General features: G+C 34.9%; 1 long non-coding RNA gene across 1 annotated transcript; it reads left to right on the top strand.

Moving 5' to 3' along the window:
- The first annotated feature begins 12,655 nt into the window (after window positions 1-12,655).
- LOC306805032 lies at window positions 12,656-20,673 on the top strand. Its single transcript, XR_013775091.1, has 3 exons — window positions 12,656-12,797; window positions 18,373-18,483; window positions 20,560-20,673. It is a non-coding gene; the product is annotated as an uncharacterized lncRNA (long non-coding RNA).
- Window positions 20,674-24,454: the final 3,781 nt, after the last annotated feature.

Raw genomic sequence — 24,454 nt, forward strand, 5'->3', positions numbered from 1 at the left:
TGTTTCTAGATTTTATATTCTGATGTTCTACTCGTTCATTCAATAATACTTTCAACTACATGCTTGGATAAAAGCAATTTAATGCTATTTTTAATTCTTTAAAATGTTGTTGCATGGTTCACTCATGCCAGCAATCTACATAGGCCAGGTAGGTTTCTTCAAGTGTAGTGTCTGAATCTATTTATTTCTAAGATTTTTTTTGTACTTTGAGTAATCAACTCAATCATGATGGGCATTTTGTGAATGTATTTTGGATAACTTTTAATAACTCATAATTTCAACAGCCTCCATGAGAAATACATTTTGCTAGAGGTGTGCTTGGTATGGCAGATTCATTAGTTTTTCTTTCTCTTCATATTTTATTATATTCTGTGTGCTACTACATTTTAAAGACATTTTACATCTGTAAATGTAGGTATACCTAACCATTATATGGTGTTTGGGGATTTTTTTTTGTATATTGCATTGCACAGGTGCTAAATAATCATTTCCATATACCATAAAAAAAAAATTTCATACTTCACCTGAAATTAGGCAATGCACAATCCTGTTTCAAAATAATTTTATTTCCTATTTACCATGAACTGTCTCCAAATACTGATTGCCCAGTCAGAGTAATTGAGGCAAATAAAATTTATTTATGAATGTAATGAATCTTGTACAAGTATTCCTCTTTCTCTATTAGATTTTTTTTTGTAATTTATGTGACTGGCTGCAGTCCAGTAGAATATCTGTTCAGCAAACAGGATCAGTAGGGCTGGACAGGTTTTGGACATTGGTTGGGTGGTAACTTTGAATGTTTATAGTCTATTGAAGCTCACTTACATGCTGAGTTTTTGCTGCATGAATAATTATTGGTTCTTTTAACAGAGAGGAATCAAAGAACAAATAGCACATTCTGTGTGCCTGTTTACAGCCCTTGCTTCCAATGTACATCACAAAAAGCAAATGCTGAAATGTGTATTCACACTGTATAACTTCAGGCATGTCAATGTAATACCTGGGTTAAGAGCAGCTCTCAAAATTGTCAGAGTAGATGTGAAGCAGAAGGGTCCCTAATTGTATTCTGGGCATTTTACTGGAACTATTAAAAATGTATACGAAGCACAGAACAGAAGGAAATGCAGAGCTTGTACAATGAGCTTGAAGAAAATTATTCAGTAAACTCCCAAAACATTCAGGTTGTTAGTGAATTTAACAACCTAGATCAAAACGCTTTTTCTGCAATGTGTAAGTGCTCACTGCATTTCAGACTGCTTATAAGCTTTTCTGACATCCTCTGCATTAGAAAATTGTAGCCTTTTAACAAAATTTTAATGAATCTCAACAATCCTTTAAAGCAGATTGAATAGAAAGAACTAACCAAATAGGTATCTATCTGAAACTAGGATGTAATGTAAGTTTAATTACTTTTATCACAATTTATAATACTCAAATGGCACAGAATAACTCAATGTTTTGAATTGATTTTTGTTTTGCTTTAATATAACATCCCAATAGCACACTGGCCCCATTTTAATTGGTTAATGCTTTGTTATGATCTCTGGCATCTTTTGGACAGACATCATTTTCTTGCAAGATGCAGAATTTCTTTCAGGAGATCTCCTTTGTGTCTTGATTAGATCTAGTGCTGTTTAGAAAAACTTGCTGTGAGGCCAGAGTTTGATATGCTTTACCTGTCACAAATTTCTCCTGCTAGAAAAAGAATGGTAGGCATTATGAAGAAAAAAAGTAAAATTAATGAAAAGATCAGAAATGAGTGACCTTTGTTGTATGAGCCAATATGGGTTTGGTGGGGATAAATGTCAGTCAGGAACAGAGACCTTCAGCTGCAAGAGTTCACGTGGCCTTTGTCTGGCCAAATTCCCACCCAGCCCTGGCCTTTCAGACAAGGACAGGAATCAGTTAGGGGCTTGACAGGACAGGGTGGTTTGATCTTATTAGAATCATTAAAAGTGATGCTGGGAATCACTGGGATGCATCTACTTCATGCAGTGGATGTGGTGTCTGTAGGAATGGCTGTAGTATGCCTTCACTGCTAGTAGAAAAATCCATGTGATCTGCAGTGGCAGGAAAAAAGGGAATGGTTATCATGAAGGGAAAAGGTGTTATCACTCCTGCTGTAATTTCATTTGGTGAGGTTGCAAGGTGGTCCTGCAAGCTCTCTGCTCACTTTTAGAAGAGACACAGCTTTGAAGGGCTACACATCTCTGGTTATAGAGATATGAAGACAATATAAATCAGGAACTGAGATGAAAAAATTCAGAGTGCATTGAAATACATTAAGTGTTTCAAAATCTACAAAAGTTCATCTTCATTTAGCATTAAAACCTACCTAATTATAATTATTTAATGGACATCCTTTGGAGAGAAGCAGAAAGGTAATGTACTACACCTTTGTAAATAACATATTCTAAATCCAGTCATTCATCTACTTCTCTTTTTTATAAACTATGGAAAATTATTTGAAGCACTTCAGCAAAACCCCAGTATGGTTGAAGGAACTCTGCACAATTTTTAAAATTGTACTTCATCCCCTGGATCACATCTGTCAACAGCCACACTCAAAAACATTTCAAACATAACTCCAAGTTTCTTAGATGCTAAAAAATTAATCTGCCCTATCTGACATGCTTGCCATATCTTATATCTCATTTGTAACTTATATCAGTTGACTTAAAGAAATTGGTAGATGTGCTTCCTTAACATTAAATTTCTAATACATTCTTAAAAAGATTTTTACTTTGGCAGATGCTTGCTTTGTTATATAGTACAGCAAAATTTTTGTGTAAACGGAGCTTCCTAACTGTATCTCAATAAATTAATTTAATTTTGTTTTCCTTCAGTTGCTTCAGCAGAGGGTATACTTACCAATGTACTTACTGATATTTATTGGGAACTGTCCTCTATCAATCCTGTTCTCTGTTGAAATACTATTTTCACTGCTCTGTTTGGGGACCCTGCTTCTGGACCAGGATGAAAGGAGTGTTATTTTATTTAGCTGTGTTTCACAGAGGGAGATTGAAAAGAAAGGTTTTGTTGAGTATGGAGGAGCTGAATAGAGAGGAGCTGTTTGAGGCAGAGTTGCTGCAAAAATCCAGTGCCAAAGGTGGTTTTGCAGCAGGTCCTCCCTGGGCTGAGAAGAGGTGGTGGCAGGCAGGTACCTGCAGCTGTGCAGAGCAGGGATCCTCTGCATCCACTGACATCTGTGCCTGGGCTGCAAGGGAAGGAAGGGCAGGTGCCACTGCCTTGGTGTGGTCACCAGGCTGGTTTGGGCTGCCTGGCTGTGCCCAGCACTCAGGAGCCTGCTGGGGACAGGAGCCCTGGTCAGTGCTCTCACCTCAGTGCTCTGGGTGCCTTTGCTGCTGAAGTTTCTGATTTATAGCAAGGAGTTGATGGCTGTGTTACTGTCCAAGGTTTCTTCTACTCACAAGGGCAGAAGATTTGCTTAGTAAGAGTAAGCACTGTGCAAAGGCTGAATCTGCCAAACAGCAGAATAATGTTGAGGTAACACTAATGGTACCAGAAGTAGTCCTTACAAGTTTTGGGGTCACAATCTGTGCAATATAGGCTTTTCAATGTTCATGGATCAAAAGGAGGGACGAAGAGAGGTTTCTGAGATTTGGCTCTGCAGGAATATGCTTTTGTACTGTGCTCCACCTCTGGGGAATGGCATCTTTGGTCTTGGGATAATATTAGCTTGGCTTCCCTAGGGCATGGGAGAAGCCCAGAGGGAATGCACACATTTTCCATCTAGGTGAGATCCCTGCTGTATTTCAGTAGATCATTTTCCTCCTGCTTAACCCTTCATGTCTGCTACTATTTTAATAAGCAAGAATTTGTAGGCATGAAAGCTTTCCAATGACAAGTCAGCCATATCCTGAGTTTATTCTGAGATTTCTGAATATACCTATGAGCTTTTCAAACTGTTTTTCAGCAGTTTATTAAGGGACAGCTAATTTATTTCAAAAATAGGATTAACTCTTTAAAAACACTTATTTTTTGCCCTCAGCTACCAATGAGAATAGTGTATTTCTTCACTCTTAGCAGCCATCTTCTATATTTAAACAGTGATTGCTATTATTATCTGGAAGTCCTTGGATAACTTTTTCATATAGACAGCATCTCACTTTCTAAACCATATACAGTCTTTCAATGGAAACTTCTGTCAAGGGAAATACCCTGGTATTTTCCACCTCCATAACACATGCACAATACATATTATTCAACAAGTACAAGAGGGATCAAATGAATTTCCTTTCTGCAGTATAAACAATAAACTGCCTCATATATGTCTGGAGAATTATGGCTTTGGCCACATTTAAGCATTGTGTAGTGTTTTCCATGTTAATCTTCCTCATTAAAACATTTATCAGACAGTACACTTATAACTCTTAAAACTATTCACACAGTCACTTTTTAAAGAAATAATAAGGGAGAATGTCTTTTATTATCATTTACTAGATGTTCTTTTTAAATTATCCATAACATGACAGTTACAATTTTCTTTTAGATGTGGAAGATTGTGTTTAGCAATGACCTTTAAATGTTCTCATCATAGTACATTTTAGTCAGTGCTTCTAATCCTGCAGAAAAAAAAAACACTAAGCAAAAAATGTCTGGCTAAAAATACACCTAATAATATTATAAATAACATAAAAGATAACTTTGGCCTTTTTCAAGGCTCTTAACCTGTCAAGCCATAAGCTGCAAATGGTATTGCTGTGCAGGAACTCCAGGTTTTGCCAAAACCTTTGAGAAAAATGAAGGAAATAGCTAGTATTAATGGCTCTCAAAATTCAGGAGAACCTGCACAGAATAAGTCGCTTCTAAGAGGCATCAGCTCTTTATTTTTGTCAGAGAAGAGTAGTAAAGAATAAATTGTTCCCTTTTTCTTTCTATTTTTATAGTGTTTTCTGAAATACAGTAGTAGACTAGAGGAATACTCTTAAATGTTGTTCTTGATCATGATAAAAAGAACAGTCCAGCTCACTTTATTACTTAGAGTTAATTTAAACTTTAATATGAGTAGCTAATATTCTTCATACTTTTCAGTTGACAACCTTCCAATTTGGCTCTCCATTCCACTCTAAAGTGCACTTTCATCAATTCAAATGTCATCTTGACAACAGAGGGGGTCAGATTCAACTGGTTCAAAGCAACTTGACACAATATCACTGCTAACTCAGTTTATGTATGAAAAGAAAAATATTTCAAGGTCTGCCTTTTGCATTTGAGTCTGTATGAATGATTCTAGTCTGGTTATTAGTCCAGTGCTGTCTTGCAGACAGTAACCCAGAAATAATAACTGAGAAAGAAAGCTCAGTTAATATCGGTGAAGAACATGAGTGATATTCATCATTTTACCTCTAAATTCAAATTCTCTGTTTTCTATTTTACAAAATTCCATGTTTGTGCAGTTTGATTTTGACAATATGCTAATAAATGAAGTAGCCTAAACTATTTAAGTTTTGGTAAAAGACAACTGTGAATCAAGAATAACCCTCTGTTGAGTATTGTTTCTGGTATGCAGCAACCTTGTTTTTGAAAAATCATTTATGGCTGAAAGTCAGGAAATTGAGTAAGAGGGGGTTAAAAGAGAACTGTATGTATCTTTTGATGTCTTACAAATTTGACTGTGTGACGTAATTGGAGGAAAAATTAAGTTACTTGTTAGTAGAAAGAGATTTACATGACTGATATTCCTAGTGAAGTGAGGAGGCTCCATTCATTTCAGTTCAATAAGGAAGGTTTAGTTTCCTATTTGATATTCAGAAAGATTTTATTTGCAAATTGTGATTAAATTCTGTCCTGATATGGCTTCTCTGAACTTTCACAATAAAATTATTGCCTGTCTTGAGGAGGCTGGAAAAGAAAGATTCTTCAGTCAAGGTCCCAACTGGGTGCTGAAAATGTAATTCTGTCATGTGCAGGGGCAAAGTCTAAACTCCCCATGACTTCAGGAAAGAAAACAAACACTTCTTTTATTGCTAACTCCCAGGATAATGATGCAGTTGGTGTTTGTTCTTAATGTCTGTTTTCTCTTCCTTTTAGGTTACTCCCTAAAAATTCTAAACTTTTCCCTTCTTTCATCCTGTACATGTTTTTCTGTTTTCTGTTGTAGTAAACACCATAAATAGGATGTCCATCCTTTTGTTTGGTACAGCTTGAAGGCATGAGGGTGCACATTATTTGGAGAGACATACTGTTTTCAGTGGTTACAACACAATGTGAGATCAGCAACACAGCCAGCTCTGATGTTCCCAAAGAGTTTGGAGTATATTTGGGTCTTGTTATTCCTGCTCATCCTATTGACATTAGCATATGAGCAGATGCTGCCTGCTCTACAAGTGGAAAACTGCAGCCATTCTCCAGGTGATCAAACTGCTATGTGTTTTAAATTAAAAAAATAAACTTGTAGATTGAAAGCATGGAGCACGTGACCTAAAATTAAAGGTGTGAATGATGTAATATGGTTTAAATTTCATATTTCAAACCACAGACCAAATTTAGCCCAGGAATGAATGGCACAACAGCCTCTAAAATGAATAGGATTTTTTTCCCCTTTTTTTTGTAGGCTGTAGCCCTGTAGCCCTCAGGTTCACATATCTACTGTTTGTTGATTGGAACTGGCTCTTGGTCTCTAGTTATCCACCAATTACAGCAAACTAATTTCCACTAATGACAACTCTCAAATCGTCCTTCACAAGTTTTTAGTGTAATTTCTTTTTTGGCCTTGGGCTTTCAGGACCATACACCAAACTGACTGTAAATTAGCTCTAGAGAAAGAACAAAATATTACACAGAAATGTGACCCTGTAATAATTAACAAGGTGCCCCAGAGGATGTATTGTGATACTCCTTTCTCTTCAGACACATTAGTGGCCCTTGTGATTCCTTGTAGATTCCAGAGTTGCTTTTATGCAGATGACTTTGCAATCTGCATAAGTGAACCATCTGTCACAGACCTTCCAGTTGAAGTAAAATGTACTTTGAACCTTGTGCAATTGATTGCCTTAAAAAATTGATTTTAACAAATTGTTCTTGTTCCATCTTGAATTTCAATTCTGAAATATTTTTTGCAAAATATGCCATTTACATGTTAGGGGTTTTTTAAAGGGTTTAGGGATTTTTCTCATTTGTTTTTATAGATATAATTTTTCAGCTTTTAATGCATTTATTTAATTACTCTATCAATTATTATTGAATAAGGCATGATTATTTCTCTACATTAGTAAGAGATGATGTTCATGTGAAAGATATTTGGGGTTAGTTTCCTGTTTTTCATTGCTGCAAATTCATTTTAGTGATGATGTACACAGTGTAACTTTTGTCATTTTACTTAGGATTCAAACAATGTGCCACATTTATGTTTGATTTATTTGTTTGATTTACTGTGCAATTTCCACAAGGACTCATTAATAGACTGATCATGCTGCTATGAAGATTTTACTGTGTTACTTTGCATTTACTCATAGACTCATTTATAGAAACATGTTTGCATGCTTGCAGTAAGTAAGACTGCAAGTTTCTGAGATATCCTAATTATAATTTATTTAACTAGTAACTTAGTGGTATTCAGTGCATTTCATTTATCATTTCTATAAAGTCCTAGATATACCACAATGGACAAAAAAAACAATGGACATAAAACACATACTGGATATGTTTTTTAAATTATTTTCACTTATTGTTGGTTTTGGGTATGGGTTTTATTCTACTGCTTATTTTTAGGTCCTAGTATTGGAGGTTGTCATTTGAATGAATGTATGAAAGTCTCCTCAGGGTTTTCATCTTGTTTAAATAAATTGAATTGAATTGAATTGATTTAGTGTTCCTATTACAATTTGTTAAAACTGCTCAGGCTTTTGAGGGATGTAATGTCACTGGGCTTTATTATGAATTACAAAAAAAAAACCAAAAAGGGAATCTGCTCAGCAGATAGTTTTGACATTAATTCAACCATTGTATTATATGCACAAAATCCTCCCTTTGTGGCAAAATCTTTGATTCTGTTTAATTGCATATTCTATATTGCTTCAGAAAACAAAACAAGTAAGCAAGGTAATTTTAATTTTCCTTACAGTTCTTAGTTTTAAATCAAGAGTCTCTGCTAAGTAATTATAATAGGCATCTTTATTGTAGTACAAAAACCCCAACTATGATATTTTTTAGTCAGTCACAAAAGGAAATACCATGACTTTCTTATGTCCAAATGTTAAGCCATCTGGAAACCAGGAATGTTGGCTCCACCTATGACATGGGTGATGGCATGCTGGAAATCTGTGATTTTGCAAATTCTTTGGAGCCAGGGCAAAAAACTAGTTGACCATTGTGCTGATGGGAAATGAAAAGGGCCAAGGTCACTTAAGGCCTAGAAGCAGAATAATAACAAAATGCAGTGGAAAGATGCATGCCACCTTTGTACAGACAGGACAACAGAGTTCTTGGCATACCAGGATCCCTTTTGGAACTCCTACTTTGAGAAAAATATTATAATATTAGAGTATTAGACATTATAATATTAGAAAGGTTCCAAGAAAAACCACAAATGTGGTGGTAAGATTGGAAATTAAGGACTTTGAAGCTCTATCTGGAATCAATTCAAGGAAACTCTCCTGTGTGATGCAAAGGAATAAAATATATGATTGAAGTAAATACTGCTAAATTGAAATAAATTTACTTCTAAATAAGCATGGACTATTGAATGCTTTTATAAAAAGAAATTGATTCTGGAAAATTCCTCAGGAATGAGACATTCTTTGAGATCAAAAATTTTAAACCCCTTTTTACTGTGTTATTGTATTGAAAATATCTAAAAGGTTTTCATAGAACAACTTTTAAAAAATACTCTAATTTAGACTAAATGAAATATAGACTGCCTTTCTCTAGTAAATTCTTGATGGCATCACTCTGATTTGTTAATACAATCTTTTGTCACAGTAACCATTCTTTGATAATGTGCAGAAGTGGAGCAATAAAGCTCCAGTACAACATCTGAAAAACTGATACATTGTATGAATTTAATTTAGCAGTCTGTGAAGGTTTGTGTGTGTTGTGGTGGTTTTAGGAATTTGGAAATCTTGTAGGCAGTGGAAGAACAGACATTTTCAGAGGATGAATCAGGTGTGGGTGGCTGGGGCTGGGGTCCACAGGGATGGAGTCTCTCACAGCCTTGGGGTCCTGGGTGACATAACTGAATTTGAATTGCAACCCTAAAATTCAGAACCCTCATCTCAGAAGTATTTAAGTAACAAAATCACATTAACATGTTTTTCTTGGATAAAACATCTAAATAATGTTAAGGATCTCAGCCTAGAGACAGATTGCCAGGGTTACATGGGAGCAGAAATGTGAATCTCCAGGTTGATATTCTTCCCACCAGGATGTGTTTGCTCACACCTCAGTGTGCCCCCCACCATTTTTTTTTTTAACATGAGGAATAATGTAAATTACTTACTGATTGTGATCTATTCCTGAGAAAGTACTGAAGCCAAAAAAATTTAGTCACTGCAGAACACAGCCAGAAATATAAGATCTCCCAAAATAATGCTGAAGCAAACACAGTTCCTTATTTCATTGTAGGCAAATATGTGAAATAAGTGATTCTGTATTACACTGCATTAATGAGACCATTATATCTATGCTCTCTATGCTTTACAACAGATATTCAAAAATTTTAAAATGTTCCTGTAGGAGCCACAACAATGATTTAAGGTTAAAATACCTCACAGGGAATGAAAGATAAGAAGCTCTATCTAGTTATTTTATTTTAAAAGTCCCTACAAAATCCTGAGAGGCAATTTAATATGTTTGTTGATATTTCCATGGAGAGTGAATTTCTGATGGCAAATAACTCTATCTGTCTGATAAATATATAAGAATCTGAAAGTGAGAATATTCAGATTTTTCCTGGGAACTTTGGGAAAGCTAACTGGTGCATTTTCACTCCAAGTATTCAAACCTGGAGGGATGTTTTTATTTTTTGTTTTGAGTTTTGTTTGTTTTTAAAAAAGGAAGTTTTAAAAGTTACAGGATTGATTATGGGGATGTTATGTGAAACTATGTCAGGTGATGATGGTGACAATAATCCTCCTTTCTTACCCTCCTCAAACATCATCTCAGTAATATGCAAGTGAATACACTATTAAGATGCAGAAATTTTGGGCTCTTCCTTTCTCTTAGAGTGCTGCTCCAGTTGTATTGTGCTTGAGACCTGTGATGACATGGTTTTATTGGAAAAATGGTGAGACCAGGACTCTTGAAGAATTATTCTCCAATGATTTCTTGTATGCTGTGCTGATACCACTGTTACATCAGAACATCTCAGAAATTCAATTAATTTACAATCTGTAGCACTCATGAGGAACTATTATTTTCCCAGGCAGAGCTGAGTAAGATTAAAGAGTTTTCTCAAGGTCATTCTCAAAGTTACTACTGAGGTAGTCACTAACTAGAGCCAAAAGAAAATCAAATTTTTATTTTATTAATTTAAACTTTTCTTTGTGGGATATAGAACAAAAGGAATTGAGAATTCTTATTAAAATTTATTACAAATTTCTATGTGGACAAAAGCATAACAGTTTGTTGAAGTATTTTCCTTGAGCTAGAGTTTTGTTTTGCACAAAAAAATCCCAAACATATGAGAAGTTCTAATCAAAAAATGGTTGATGTTTTGTTCTTATAGAAGAGATGTTTGGTTTTGTTGGTTTTTTTCCACTAAACTGAGCTTGTGCAAAATCATCAAATCTGCAGGTATTCCTGTTGAAAAGAAAATGGCTTTTTTTTTTTCAGCCTTTTTTTGAAACTCTTCTGACAGAACAGTTATAATATGTTGGTTTCACAGTCCAGTTCCTTAACTGAACACTCATTCTTATTTTTTCAGGGCACAGTAAGAGATATATGGTTCTAAAATAAATAAAAGTGTCTGATTTAAAAAGAGAGGAAAACTTTGATCCATGGTTCCTTTTAGAGCCATTGTAACTATTCCATTTTTCTTTTCACAGTTCTGAATGCATTTTAGTGGTAATGATAGAAAATGCTACCAATTGAGTATAGAAGTAGTTTTGCAATTAATTTTACTTCAGCTAATCAAAAAAATGAAAGAATGGGATCTTGATAATTTGGGTAGAGGTTTATCAGGTTGCAATTAGTTGCTTTTAGGTTGCCATTTTCCTGTCACTGCAAGAGGTTTCCATTCAACCACATCCTCAGGAACATTTTGTTTGTCTTTAGAGAGATACATATATGCCTTGAAATCATTTCAGTCCAACCCTCTGGGGTTTCATAACTTTTTGGACAGAAAAATCCAACAATGTTTAAGATGATGACAAGGCACTAACAGACCCTTAAACAGTTCTGACAATATCAGCCATAAAATTCATTTGACTTCCAAGGTAATGAAATGCCAGAAGATGAAAAGAAAAGAATGGAATAGAATTCTTTGCATCTCCTTGTGCTCAAATTTCTTTTTTTGGAATTGAAGTGTAATTCTTTGACACATGAGGAACAGACTTGGTAAAATTTGCCCTATTTTGAGTCATTTATGAAAGACTGGAAAGAAGCAATTTTGATTTTGAGTACATCTTGTGTAATTACTCTCAGATTAGTTGAAGATGTTTACATGCTTTGCAGGTTTTTCTTTTCTCTTGAAATACCTTCTTTTTTTCCTCTTGCCAGTTCACACTGTTACCAGTAAAAATCAAATTTGTTTGGCAATCATATCAAGATATTGCATCTGGATTTGGAATACATTTACATTATGTAGCTGGAAATAGTTATAATATATTCTAATTCCATTTATAACAATAAATTTCTATGAAACATCAATAAACCATGAAAGATCAAAATAATAATAAATACCAGGAAAAGTGATTTATAAATATCTGCTGTTTTTACATCTGTCTGTATATATACTTTTTATAAAGAACTTAATTATAGACTCACCTTTAAAGCTAATTTATTTTTAGACTTGTTTTGGCAACTTTGCTGCTTTGATTTGCAATAGATTTAGATTTCTTTTTGTAGCTCTGCATCTGCACTTAAATAGAGATTGAGTGTGAAGGTAGGCATGGATAGAAGTTTTTCATACATTTTAAATTGCTTTTCTGCAACAAAATGTTGTCTGGCAAAGTTCCAGAAACTACAATAGAACTTGAGAAGGAGACTGAGAATCTTCTCATTCTTTAATACTTGCACACTTGTGTCTACCTGAATTTCATCATTATTCTCAGAGAAAAAGCTGAAGCTCCTATTCCCTTTCTGTTGCAATCACAAGAAAGGAGGGGAGAGTATTTTTGGTTAAGTCCAAAGTAACAGAGAACCTGAGGGAAACTTTGGCATGTGAAACAGGCATTTGAATTCTAAAGCAATGGATGACTGAAACAATTTCTAGCAATGTGGGTATTCCCATGGTTTATCCCTCAGTGCCAGTGTATGTGCTATGGGCTTACCACTGCATATTTGTATAGCAGAAAGTCAAATCCACTCAAACTTACTCTTTGTCTCACAGAAGCATTTTAATGTTCAAGGAAGAAAAAGAATGCAAAAATAAACACCTACAAAATCACAGGACCATGAAGGCAGAGAAAAATCCCCTAAAACCCAAAAGGTGATGAGCTAACTGTCCACCCTCTATCACTTCTAGGAATTGAAAGGACAAGAGGCAGCAATTGCAAACTACAAGGGAAATTCCACTGGAATATTAAAAAATAATAGAATCACAATGTTTAAGATCTGGAATGTTGCTAAGAGAGACTGCAAAAGCACCATCCTTGGAGATATTTAAGATTTACCAGGTAAATGTTTAACCATATACATTATGTGGTTATTTATTTTCCACTTTTAATCACCCTTTACTGCCCTTTGGTCAACTGTCAGATAATTCAGTAAAATAAGTACTAGTAGTAGTAACTACTGAAAACTTCATTTCCTTGAAATAATTCCATGGAATTTACTGGTACAGATAGCTAATTTTCTAAATTACAGTAAAACCAAATGCTTGAAATAGAGAGCTTAGTAAATAAATCGTTAGGAAAGGTTTCCTTTCACATAAAAATGAATTAAGAGGGATATAACTTCATACTCAAATACAGCATATTGTAATTAGTTTACTCTATATTTCTCAAGGGAAAGAAGGTAAAGCACTAAAGTAGTATTTCAGATGGAATTCAATTCTTTATGATGAACACAGTTGTTCAGTAGCTGACATGTAATGGCCAATATTTTTGCACAAGCCCGACCCGCAGGCCTGATGTTATTAAACAATGCTATTGCTGATTAACATTAACTTACTCATTCAGTGCATTGGAGTATTGATCTGTCTTTTTAGGGAATTGCAGTGTTGTTTTACTATGAATCATGCAGCATAAAATTGTAACTCTGAGATTTCACTGCATCCATTTCTTAATCCCAGTAGGTTTAGAAGATAAAATAGTCTGATGGAATACTCACAGTAGACTTTCAGCTGGTTTTCAGTGCACTGACCTACACACTTGGCTAGGACCTCTATATATACCAATTCACATACTGCAGGTCCAATAATAACATTAAATCTGTAGGAATATTAGTCAGTTAATATTTGTAAAAATATTTTAGGAGAGTTTTTGAAAACAGATTATTTTGTCAATTCTTCCATTTCATCCACATTCTTCTATAGTTTGGAGGAACTTGATAAAGAACAGAAAATGTAATTATGCCAAAACAGCAATTCTTCTAGATTATTGTAATTTAAAACCAGATTGGTTTTCTAATTTGACTGGCTGGCCCCTAGACTCTACTGCATGATAAAGTATATCTAGACAGTTTATCTTATTTTGATGAATGGGATAACCTGTGGGAACAATTAGTTTTACAACACAGCTATAAAGAAAGTGTTCTCTTACTTGATATTCAGAAAATATTCAAAGCATTGTGTCTAGAATAGATAGAAAGTTAAGGCAGAAAGGTTGACAAGGTTTATGTAATGCTCAAATTGAATACTAAACAGTGAGGGAGATCTGGAAGAATCAGAAAATTTTTGCTCTATTTCCAAATACATTTCATTACTCCCTTAAACTTCCAATTTAAGTTTTAGCATTCCACACATTCCTATATACTACTACAAGTTCTTGAAAATAAAGATTGCTAAACAAATTCAAGGGATTTTTTCAATTTTACCAGTTTGGATAAAACTTACACAGTTACTTTTCTATTTCAGTGGTACAGGATAAATCTGACTACAATGGTGGGGAAGAAAATCCTCTGATTTTAAGAAATAATTGTTTAAAATCACATTTATTACTTTAGTAAATCTCAGTAATATTCAGGAAAAATGGTTTCCTATCCCATGTTCCGTCCTCAACCAAAACTAGCTCAGCATTCCTGGATTTATTTACATTGCACTCTAAACAATGGGAGGTTTCCCTCAAGAATTATGGAAAATTTATATGTTAAATAAGTTTTAGAAACTTTTTAGCAATCCACTTAGAATCGTGCACATATAAAAATTCAAACAGATTATAAATTGTAATTAAATCTAAGACTTACAAATCAAGAACTCTATCAGCACATCTTTTTGGTATTAAGGATAATAACGGAAATAATACAGATCGTGTGATGAGATATTTATTGAAATTAATCATTTTAATTATTCATAATAGTTTAATGCTTGAATTAAATGAATTAATTTTATCTATCATACTTTGATGTGGGAATCTTTTTGAGGCTGATAAGTGATTATATTAAATTATATAGAAATAGGATTCTAATGCTTAAATATCAAATTCTCAGCCTATGTCTCCAGGTCCCCTAAAATAATTTTCTGATATTCATAGCTTTGTGGATTCTATAATTATAAAAGAAACCCCAAGCAACAAATCCTTATGACTTTGCATTTGTAAATGAGGCTCCTAAAGACATCTTAGAGCCTTATTACTAATATTTTAGCTGTAAGTTTGAGAAGGGTGGACCCCATAACTCTGTTATTTTCACCTTTTCATTCTTAGCCTGTTCTAGTATAACCCATCATTGCATTGTGAGGAATCTGCGTTGGTTTTTAGATGCTATCAGTTCAGAGTATGTTTGTACTTGAAAAAAAGATGAGCCTGACAGATTCTGACAGAAAAGTAATCTTGTTACAGCCAATTTAATTTTGTTTGGTCACCTCTAATTTGCTATTATTTGTGTGTCATGGTATAGGTAGCAACATACAATTTAAAATTGTATTTGTCATCACAGAAATGCCAGAACTTGACTAATCTTGTCCCTTTAAAGATGCATTTTTAGGGGTCCAATCCAACAACCACAGATATCAGATATCAAGAAATTTCTACCAAACCCAGTGAGTGCTGTAACACTGCTAAATAAGAGATGTTTCATGTAACAAAATACAGAATTTAAAGGAATAATTTCAGTGTAAAATGCAACCCTAAATGAGTCCCACAACTACAAAAAAAAAATCTTTTTAGCAATTATTGGAGCTGATGTAATTCTTGAGCTGTTCATGGAATCACAGAATGGGTCAGGTTGGAAGGGACCACTGTGGGTGATCTGGTCCAACCCCCCTGTTCAGGCAGGCTCATCCTAGAATACAAGGCACAGGATCCCATCCAGGCACTTCTCAAAAATGTTCCTTATTTGATCAATAAATTCTTATCTTCTTCTATAAAGCCTGTTCCTCCTGTGTATTTGAGCTGACAAAAGTTTCACCATCAGAAACACAGAGAGGAAAAGAGCAGGATTACTAAATCCTAAGAGGGTCCTTTCTCCTGCATTTTCCCCCCTCAATCATGTTATTTTGGATTTCTATATCTGTGGCCCAAGAAAGCAAATACTTAAGTGTGCTTACAGTGCAGAGGCAAATCCTCAACAGTATGCTGATATGAATTTTCTGGTTGTACTTCAGAAGATGTTTAGCAGTTCTAAGTAAGAAGAAATCTCATACATGTTCTTGAAACAGAGTTTTAATGTATAGTCTAGGCAAAGATCAAGTGATATTTGTTATGTGTTAGATTTATTTTCAGAAGCCAATCATAAATTTCTGTTTGGAGAAAAATTGCTTAAAAATGTAAATGGAGTAAGTTTAGAAGAAAGTATCAGAAGCTATTTCTCATTTAAAGATTGAATTGGTTTCTTGTTTAATTTTGTACATGTACCATGCTTTATTAAGCACAGTTAAATCCTGTTGCCATAGCAATCCATTCTCCACAGAATAAAACTCCTGTACTTTCCTGTTGTATTCCTCTCTTTAGAGCTAGTTTCCTCCATTCTGATGCATTTTAGTTTGTATAAATGCTAAAAGGAAAAAGTATTTGGTAAACAAATTCTCAGGTTACTGTTCTTGATGACATAATGACACAACACAGCAAAGTTTGCCTTCATGTTTTCTTTGGGGATGAAGGGATGAAAATATGAGACTTTGTTTGGTTTTTTTGGTTTTTTTTTTTTTTCTTGTAAAGTACAAATCAATTTAAGAAATTAAGGATAAAAAATCAAAGTTAAAATACCTGGAGGTAATTTGGATTGTAAAAAATCTCTATGCTTTAATATGAGATATGAAAAGATGTCTGGGCAAAGTTCTGAACTTCAATTGACTTCAGTCACCCCAAATTACAGATATCTTGTAGATGCACTATGAAATGCTTCCTTTGTATATTTTAAAAATAGGTAGTATAAAAGAAAATAATTTGACTTGTTTTCATGAATCTGATACTGCACTCACCAAAAGATCACAACAGTCCTTATCTAAGTTTCCTGTATGCAAACCTACATATGCATATATCACACTACCTTTTTATTTTCGGGTAAAATTTCTATTTTTTTTACTTTTTTTCATTTAAGGAAAAGAAGAATCAGTTATAATTCAGAATCATAAACTGAATAGTTGAATGATTTATGTGCCTTGCAATAAAGCATGCTAATGGGTTACTCCTGTGGTGTAACTAGCACTGGGTGCTGCATCATGAAATGAATTTTGGTTGAGAAGGGCTTGTGTCTGAGGAGTGGCATGACTTTTGTGTGAGTAGATTTTGTACTTGGCTGTTTCTTTGCTAAATATAAGACAGAAAAAATAGGCTATTTTATCCTTCTGCAATTAACTTCTTTTAGCCTTACTAGCTGTACCATGGAAATTTTTTTGTGTGCTGTTGATGTATTACTTCCTCAACACCTGCTGGTCTAAATTACTTGGAGACACTGGGAGTATACTTGCTTCCACAGGTATTTCTAGCAACTAATTGCCTGTGAAAATTCATTTGGTTATTTTCAACTTGAAATGACAGGAAGTGTTAGGAGAGCTGTAGGTGAGGTATATTCCCAGCTCACCCACCTTTAATTTTTAATTTTATTGATAGAGTTTTAGCATATAGACTGTATTGCTGCTCCACTGACTACTGTATTGATAATTAAATAATTCAGGTGTTATTTCTGCATTAAATTAATTCTATGCTATATTGTATGTAATACTTATGGAATGGTATTTCATTTTACAGCAGGATAAATTGTTCTAGTAAACTGGAAGGAATGGCATGTGATATTCTGGACTCCCCTCATTATCCCTTTGTACAATCAAAGTCAGTCTTGATTGGCAAAGCTCAACAGAACTGTTACTTTCCTGCCCTCTCCCCCCTTCAAAGTCCTGTAGGATTCAAATATTTTGTGGCTGTATGTTCCATGTCTTCAGATTTCACCCAACAACTTTAGAAAAATTAGTTTGTTAGCCGAGTACGACTGCAAAGAAAAATCTCAGAACTGTCAAGTTTTGCCACTCATGATTCAAATGTTTACCAATACAGAATTCAAAAGAAATATTTGATTTAGTAGAAGTTGGAGACTGTGAAATTGCCAGTATTTCTTGCAATGTGGCAACCAGATTTGATTCCATAATTTATAAATTTATGCTATAAGATCCTGCACATCTTTAGCATATATTTGTCCATGAGTATACAGATATGCATAAATTGTCTATTTTCTGCAAATATCCCAATTTCATCTGTGAATTAAACCAGGCATTTCAAAATAATAGTCTGGCATAAATAATACAGCAAAGACCTATTTTTGTGTGGTGTATTTTGTATTTTCATTCAAATTACTGCAAATTACCTACCTGTTATTCATAGTTCAATGCCTAAGTAGACTTCTGTTGTTGAGCTGGATCAACATTTTGGAGGAAGAACTTTTGCCATAAAAATAGAGGCTTTCACTCTTTTGAAAGTAATCTGTAAGCAATTGTTATTACTTTGTCATCACTTTTTCACCCAGTAATTTTGGCCAAACTCTATAGCCTCTCTTCAGCAATTGAAGAGACAAGTTAGTCATAGCCACAATTTTAAATTCGTATGAAAGTTTTCTCCAAAATGAATTATTCATTTTGGCTACATACTTTTTTCATAACAGAGTGTATAATATGTGCTCCATCCAGGTGTCTGGGTTAATGATGAAATTGCTGGTTTCAGCAGCACTTCACTGCCAGTGCAGACACCCATTACAGCTCACCTGCTTGTTCAGGTAAGTTCAGGGCACACTGTTTGTGTTCCCACTACTTTCTGGGGAACCTCCCTGCACAAAAGGGCCAGGAAGCAGCTGTGGTACTCTCCAGAAATTTTCCTGGAATGGTTGGCAGGTTAGGTCTGTTCTTTTCTGACCTAGGTTCTTACAGAATCCCTTGTTATTCTTCACATCCCTTTCCCAGTGCCATTAAGTCTTTACCTTATTTTTCCTGATCCTATCCCTACACATACAAACCATATTCCAGCCCTGTTCCCACACCATTTGTCCCTGCTTCCACTGTGCACTCCCTTTTTATTCCTCAGTTTGAGGAACGGGTTTGTGCTCACCCAGAATCCATGTATTCAGAGAGAAAAAATGGTGAGAAAAGCGGAGAAATGAGAAAGTCATGGTGTCATTGTCCTGCTTGTTCTGGACTCCAGATGGATTGCAGGTCAGTCAAACTCAGAAATTTAATTCTTAAGAACTAAGATTTTGTGGTCTTCCTGACTGAAGTCTGAAGACCATAACATCTAGTTCATTAATAAGCATTCCTTCCCTTTTCCCTTTCTTAGATAAGTTTTTTATTAATTTTTGCTTGAAATATTTTCTGGGTCTTTCCCTTTGTTTTGCAAAATACATTCACAATTAACAATATCTCCAATTTTATATTTTTCAATCTCTTATTTTTGCCTTATCTAAGTCTTTATGTATATTGCCTGAAAATGGATTTTTGGAAGCTTTTCAGCACTCAAAGGTCTCATATTATCTGTCAGTTAATGTCTCTGATTTCTCTATTGATCTACTATCTTTTTTGTCTGCCTTTCATTTTTAAGCTATCTCAAAGAATATCTATCCCTTTCTTTTCCTGGTTAGACAACAATGAGAAAATTGTTCTCCAAAATAAGCACAATTGATGCCATTTTTTGCTTGTAATTGCTTATTTGATCTGTCAGTCATCCCACCAATTTCAAACACAGAAATAAAAGTTGGACTTGAGAAAAATAGAGTGAAGGTGAGTACTCTTTAGCCTTCTACACAAGGCTATAAATACAAAGAGATTTCTGACTAACTTCTGTCATATCTTTGAATAATGCACTTTAAACACAATGGTTTTATGCGTGACTTAGTAGCTGAACAAAAAAAAGGCAGATTTGGAATATTAAAATGTTTAAAAGAAAAAGATATCATCTTATCCAAAGAAAGTGCAAGTTTGTAAGGAAAAAGTTACAGGTATTTTAAAGGAGGGAAATATGTAAAAGGAAAATAGACATGTCTAGTACCTCAAATTAAGCAGATGTCACATTATGAAAATTTTCATGGTCATTTTTCCTGAATCAATTCCATGTTTTGCACTTAATTAAGTGCAGGTATAGTTTGCATGTGGCTTTCCATTTTCTGTACATGCTAAGTTGAATGGGATTGTAATAACAGTAACAGAAAAAAAAAGTCTTAGAGCTCCAATTCTGGAGGAAAAACAACTGTGCATCAAAAAACAATGAGTCTGAAGACAATTGCCTCCATATGCTTGAGCATGTACAGAAAATACCCTTCCAATTCACGAGTGTCTGCACACCAACAAGTGTCAAAGAAGATGGGTAAAATTCCAGTGATAGAGGGCAAAAGAAATAATTCTATTTAAAATATCTGGATCCATCATTATGACATGCACACCATGGCATTGTGTAATACTTATCATTCTTCTTCCCAGTTTTCTTGCCTGTTCTTTTGCTATCTTGTGTCATACCTAAAGTTGCACTGTAGACTCCTTGGGGGCAAAACCTCTGTCTTGATTCAATTTGCAAACTGCCAGCAGTCTTGGGGTGCTGTATAATAAAATGCTGTGTCTCATTAACTTGCAGATGCATTTTGATACAAGTAACAGCATGTGATTAGTTTGCTTACAAGTTCACTAAAAATCAGGGGTTTCCCCCCATTATTTCCTTCTACTTTCTCCTCTCTCCGTGTAAACCTGTGTACACTTCCAAGGGCTTTCATGCAGATACTTCTTTGTTAGAACTCAGTCCTGCATATTTGTTAAAACAAGATAGTTGCAGGGTGCAACTGGTCAGTATTTATTTCTGTTTTGTATTTCAGTATGGCTTATGCTTAAAAAGAAACACAGGTAATCAGACACAGAAAGGATGTTCTCAGAAGTTCAGCCTGTTTATGCTTAACTCCAGCAAAACTTATGATGAAATCAGAGCAGCTGTGAGTCCATGACTGTGCTGTTTGTGAAGTGTCAGGTCTCTGATGGCTCAGGGGGAACTGGCCTCGTGTGCTGCAGGGTTTCTTCATCTCACACTGGCTTCACTGGGGGCTGAAAGGAGCTCAGCACAGGATGGCAGCTAGCAGCAGGAATTTAAATGCCCAAATCACTGAGTACATGGATATTAAGACTGAGTAATAGTGGATGTTATACCTGCCTAACAGTGGGATGTCCTCAAACCAGGTAGTTGTGGTTTCTCTTTCCTCAATTCAGTGATCACGTGGAAAACAAGTGTTTTGGGGGCCTTTGCCATATTTTTTATTATATTGAAATTACAGAGTAACTCCATATGTAATCACACATTAAATAGGCTGGATTTGAATATTAAATGATGGATGGAAAAGTATAAACTAGTCAATAACATTATTAGGTGCTTTTCATGCAATATATTCTGAAAGTACGCCCAGTGATAAGAGAGATCTCTCAAAGTTCTGATTATTTATTTACTTAACTGCATATGGGAGGACTTCTAAAATTAGAAGTTATCAGCATGATGATGTCCTGTCTCTTTGACATTAGATTGGTTCATATGTCTGGAAATTTCCTTTTCTGGTATTTCCCTACAGATTCTGGTAATTCTGGATTTTCAATAATTTGAAATAAATAAGCCACAGCCTTTAGCTTTTTTTTGCAAGCAATTTACTTTCACCTACAAATAGTACATTTTCTTTCTAGGAGCATCCATCTTTAAAAATTGTTTGTCTGACAAAAGAGTTAATGCACTTGCTTCCTTTATATTCAGATATACCCCAATACTAGTGGAATATGGGAGAATATACTGTTTGGTGACCTAAATAACACAAATTAAATTGCATTCTGCAGCACACCAGCTCTTTTGTATGACTGTATTATCTGCATCTTCCACTTTGAAGACAGTTATACAGGTAAATTTAATCCAAAATCTGAAGAAATCATTATTATTGATACTCATTGGACTCAGTGACTGCTAAAGGGCTTTCAATCCTGTATTCATTAACAGATTTAATTTAGACATGCAAAAGTTTTTTGTCCCTCTGTTAGTCACCAGAATTCCCTTGTAAATATTAGAGCAAAAGAAAAGCTGCCAGAGCATTCAGTTCTTAAATACCCAAAGAGGAATCATAGGCAACAAGTTCAGTCAAACTGTTTCAAGAAGATTGAATTCAGGTGAAAGAAATGCCCTTCCTTTGTTAATCTATGTTTGTTTAAAATAAGAAAAGTAAAAAAAACCTTGAAGATTGACTTCAATGGAACAAGAACTGTGTCCAGTCAGCTAGATCACCCAGTTGGGTTTTTTAATTTGTTCTAATTAGATATTAACTAAGTCTCACTATCTAACTGTAGAACTCTATAGTTAGTAGAAGTTTGTCATTAGGAACTTCATCAAAGGCTTTCTAAAAATATAAATCAGTAATGTCATCTGCTGTTAAAAATTGCAAGTTCCACTATAATATCCACAAAGCTAGTTGGATAGAATTTTCCCTGTGCTGTACTATGCTAGTTATCCCTTATTAAATTATTGCTATCCCTCAGAGGCATGCTCTGAAATACCTCCTGCCTACTTATTTTTTCAATGCTATTTCTCATTGCTAATTACCTGGAAAGATGTAGGTGACATCTGACCTAAATTTTTAAGAGTAAAAATAGTGTTTTCGAATTTTTTAAAAAAAGCTTGTGCTTTTTCTTCTGATTGACATGAGATTTTATGTCCTGTATGATGAGACAGCCTCAAAACATATATGAAGCATAGATTGTATCTTCTCAGACTCTTCATGGTTCAAACTGGAAGACAAAAAGAAAAAAAGGAGCAAAAAATTTTGAAAGAGGAGCAAAGAATTTTGAAAATCAATTGCTTGCCAGTTTGCCTACAGATTATCCATGGTCTGAAACAGCCCACAGAACTCAGAATAGTTAACAAGACAGTTTGCATGGTTGTAAATTGCTGAAATATAATCTGCTTTGTACTCAGACCAAGTTCACCCAGCAATGTTCTTCGCATGCTGAACAAGTGAACAGGTAATGGTAAGTCCAGTACTCTGACAGAAACATCTCCTTCCTCCAGTTCTTCCTATAAGAATATTTCTTTTGTGTTTGCAAAGAGGTTAGAATCTGTGATGAAAATTGCCTCCAAAAACACATGGTACAAATAGACTTTTGCCCCATGAATGAAAGCCTCTGTATCCAGAGCCACAATGCAAACACTGTTGAAAGATGAATTCACGTTTCTCCATCCCTCTGTCAAGAGAAATCATAGAACTTTTGGTTTGGAGGGGATCTTAAAGATCATCTGCCATGGGCAGGGACAGTTTCCACCAGACCAGGTTGCCCAAAGCCCATCCAGCCTGGCCTGGAACACTCTGGTGGGGCACCCACAGCTTCTCTGGGCAACCTGTGCCAGTGCCTCACCACCTTCACAGTAAAAGATTTCTTCCTTAGATATAACTTAAATTTCCCTTTTTCAGTTTAAAGCCATTTCCCCTTGCCCTGTGACTGTGTACTGCAGTTTTTCCCAAACTTTTTGTTCTTCTCCTTAAGGCACTGGAAGGAGCTCCAAGGGCTCCCTGCAGCCTCCTCTTTCCAGGCTGAACAGACCCAGCTCCCCCAGGCTGTTTGCACTGGACAGGGCTCCAGCCCTCTGATCATCTTTGTGGCCTCCTCTGGGCTCACTGGGAAGGATATGGTATGAAAATGACAATTTTCTAATTCAGTAACATCTTATTTCTAGTGTTTTGCCTTCAGAGTTGTGCAGACAATTCACCAAGTGCTCTAGGCAATGTAGATCAAGAAAGTTATGTAGAAAAAGAATTAACCAGAACTCGCAGAACTTACATCTTGCAAGTCTTAAATGGTTTGGTGTAGAGCACCAGGGAAGAGTGGTTTGCTGTTTTAGAAAATATGCTTTTATCCAAAAAAAAAATCAGTGGTGTCAGTGGTATACTTCAAAGATCAGCTGCATGATCAAGGACAGAGATTGAAGTGAGAACTTTACAAGTGAATAATGTTGCTCTTTGCCATTATTAACGACAGTCTTTGAGAAACAGTCTTTAAGTAATGCTCATGGTTGTAAAAAATTAAAAAATTATTATGTCACCGCTTTAAAAGGGTAAAATTTATAAATTGATGCAATATCAATTCTGGTAATAAAAGCACTTATTCTCAATATTTTAAAATATTATTTTTTGCAAAATATTTTCAATTAGTTTACTAATTTCAGAATAGATTCCTCCATTATGTGTTTTTTACTGAAATTTTAGTCTTTATCCTTGTTTTAGATGCTTTATTCCATAGCTGGCCAAAACACTCAGAAAAATACACCATCCTATCAAAAAAAAGGAACTTTCTATTTTCATAAAGGGTAGGAAACTATTTCCTCTCATCTTCACTGGAGGGATCTACAGAGTATTCCTAAAGAAATAGTATTTGTATAATCTGATTCGAACAGAAGTAACCTCAGCAACATTCTATTTTCCTTTCACTATCACTCAGTTTAAATCAACTATATACGGTTTTACAGATGGAATTATGGGGATTTGGAGGTCAATTATCACTAAAAGGACTTTATAACTCTGACAGGTTATTTTGCCAATACCTGCATTGCTCTGCACCTCCTGTGAATTGTGGGCTGGCCAGGGAACAGGGATCCTGCAATGGGAAAAGTTAATCTGCACCCAGTAGAGAGACCCAGTTCTCACACATCCTTCTTACTCTCATCACTCTTATCAGTGTTGCATTGGCATTGCGAAA

This window comes from Erithacus rubecula (assembly GCF_903797595.1).
Source record: "Erithacus rubecula genome assembly, chromosome: 9".
Taxonomy (NCBI): Eukaryota; Metazoa; Chordata; class Aves; order Passeriformes; family Muscicapidae; genus Erithacus; species Erithacus rubecula.